Source organism: Triticum urartu, chromosome 1, assembly GCF_003073215.2.
Source record: "Triticum urartu cultivar G1812 chromosome 1, Tu2.1, whole genome shotgun sequence".
Lineage (NCBI taxonomy): Eukaryota > Viridiplantae > Streptophyta > Magnoliopsida > Poales > Poaceae > Triticum > Triticum urartu.
Window position 1 is genome coordinate 264,965,267 of NC_053022.1, and position 3,017 is coordinate 264,968,283.

Below are 3,017 nucleotides of genomic sequence, written 5' to 3' on the forward strand. Positions count from 1 at the left end.
AATTTGAGGATGCATCATTGACCGTTCAACGTCTCAGGAACCGCTACCCTCTCCCTCCTTGGCATTCAAGCACCTATGGAGGCGACTTCCGCTCGCGTCTATCGTGTGTTAGGAGACGTTCCCGTTGACGACGAGGTGCCTATGGTGACTTCGTAAATTTTAAGATGATAGTACTAGTATACTCAATATTGTGCACCGCGACCAAGTTCGAGAGGAAAACGAGAGAACTATGTATTTATTTACGGTGTAGATTCACTCATTTTCCTCCATATGTACTTCGTCTCAGTGTAGTCTAGTCACTTGTTGAAATATCTAGAAAGGCAAATACTCCTTTCTGGTTTACAGGGCTATACTAGCAAGTACTACAATAGTGGGCTCATATAGCAATTTTGTCTCATTCAAGAGCTTGGCTATATGCGTGCTCCAAGGCTCGCAACTGCCACGTTCGGGTTGCACTTGGCTCTTCGCCTCTTCGAGAAGACGAACAATGATGTTACTACTACTGCTTCTACAGTATCGAATCCACTGCTACATGTCCGTCCACCGCAAGCAGGAGGGATAGCTTGTTGTAGTACTATAAGCAAAAGTCTATCCTCGTTTGCGAGCCACCGCGTGCATGGGCGAGGGAGAAGGCGTGTAGTAGTAAAATCAAGCTTCTCCTCGTTGTACAAGTTGACGCGACACATCATAGCACTGGCCCCACATGGTTGCCTCTAAAATTGGCTGAAAGACCCGCAGTGTACAATACTCCATTTGCTGCAACCTCTAACATTTACCCCACCACAAATTAAAATATATATTCCCATCTTGACCAGATGAGTGTGCAAACTAGAATCACCAGGATGACAGGTAGGGCCAGAAGATTATTTTAATCAAAAAATATAGCATTCGCCTCTTCGGGAAGTCGAGCAATGGCCTTGTTTGGATACTCTAACTCAGTTAGAGGTTAGAGTTAGATTCTAACCCTGAACTTACCCTGAACTAACTATAACCAAAAAGGTGTTTGGATAGCAGGGTTAGATGGAGCATGGATACGGCGAGGCTCCTTCACGGGCGGTGCGAGAGGGAGGGAGGGAGAGGACAAGAAGCTTTGAGGAAGTGAGGAGGGATATGCCTCGGGAAGAGCGAGAGAAAAAGGTGTTTTTTAGTGGTCCTGAGAAGAACTAACCCAAATAAGCACCTCTTGGGTGGGTTAGATTTTTTGGATGAGTTAGATGCATCTAACCCAAATTAACCCTCCTGTTTGGATATTTTTGGGTTAGTTGAGTCCAAACTAACCCAAACTAACTCTAACCCGTGGATTCAAACAGGGCCAATGATGGAATACTACTGCAGTGGAGGAGTACTACAGTATGCTTCTGGCCATCTAACATCGATTGAACCGCTGCATGTCCACCGCGTACGGGAGGGAGAGCGTGTAGCGAATGAAAGCTGCTCCTAGTCCTGCTAGCCACCACACTCATGGGCAAGGGAGGGACGCAGCTTCATTGACTTACTGCTCCTGCCTTTGCATCCATGACAGGTGGGCCCAACAGGTTGGTGGCCCACCTGTCATGCACCCAAAGGCAAGTGCGGTTAAGGCGAGAGGGCGTTGTAGTAATCAAACTTCTTGGTCTTGTACGAGTTGACGCAACACATCAAAGCACTACACTCGATATATTTCAATAATTTGGGTTTACCGATGCATTAATTACAATGCATGCATGCCGTGACTCTCCTTTTGATACTTGCATGTGTTGATTTAATGCACCTTGAAGTAGTATGAATATGTGACGGTAAAGCTTTGTAATGCCCCGGCCCTAATAAAGCGAGAGATGGTTGTGCACGAGGAGGGCGAGATCATGCAGACGGAATAGGACCCGACGATGGAGCTCTCTATGGTCTCGATGGACCTCACCTTGCTCCACTGCCCCTTGTGCCTCCGCCCCTTGAAGCCTCCAGTGTATGAGGTTCGAATACACCTCGTCCGTTCGGCCGATCGAGCAAGGTGCAGGTTTCTTGATTGATGTGTTGTTCGATTGATTTGTGCAGTGCAAGGGAGGGCACCTGGCTTGCGTGGACTGCCGCGTCGAGCGCCCCGGGAACCAGCGGCAGTGCCAGAAGTGCGAGCGCGGCGGTGGCTTTGACGTGCGGAACACGGCGGTGGACGCCGTCCTCTTCTCGGTGAGGGTGGAGTGCCCGCACGAAGGCTATGGGCTCTACGCCACTTACCATAAGCTCGCCGATCACCAGAGCGTGTGTCCGCTCGCGCCCTACAAATGCCCGGTGCCCGTCTGTGGCTACAAAGTCCCACCACCGGTGCTCTCCCACCACATCAGCACCGCGCATCCCATGCCCATGCACATGATCCAGTACGGCAAGTTGCTCCAGCTGCAAGTGCCACTGTCGGAGCCATGGCTCTTTCTATTCGCGGAGGAGGACGGCCGCGCGTTTTTCTTGGTCGGCGGCGTGCTCGACATCGGCGCACCTATTGCCGTGTCGGTCGTCTGCATCAGAGCGGGGGCGTCCCCACTGCCACACTACGTGGCCAAGCTGTGGGCAAACGGCCTGCCGAGGGAGCCCAAAGGCAGGACCGACGCCGTCAAGGTGGAAATGGAGGTGACAAGCAGCAGGGATCCCGGTGATGTCGCCGTGCAGGAGCTGACCTTCTTCACAGTTCCGCCCAAGCTATTGGCCGGGGCTAAGCTAGTGTCCCTCCACATTCAGATTGACAAGCTCACGTCCTAAATGATTCTACAATGCCTTCTGTTTATCTTAGTAATATGATAATACAGGGGTTAGCTCGGTCTACTTTAGCTTAAGAGATGGTGGGTTTTGGTGGCGATGCAGCAATTACCTCGACATCAGATCAACAGTGAAAGTAATTTCGAACAGTCGAATGGATATTTTGTGTCTGTTGGATATAAAGATCCTTTGGGTAAGAAGTAACAGCTTATATGCTTTTTTTTGAAACGGAACAATGATACTAGTATAATTTTTGTTGACATGCACTAATATTTTCGAAACGGACGTCGGGC

The 3,017-nt window shown here is 49.9% G+C and overlaps 1 pseudogene; it reads left to right on the forward strand.

Moving 5' to 3' along the window:
• The first annotated feature begins 1,814 nt into the window (after positions 1-1,814).
• Positions 1,815-2,727, forward strand: LOC125530455 (annotated as a pseudogene).
• Positions 2,728-3,017: the final 290 nt, after the last annotated feature.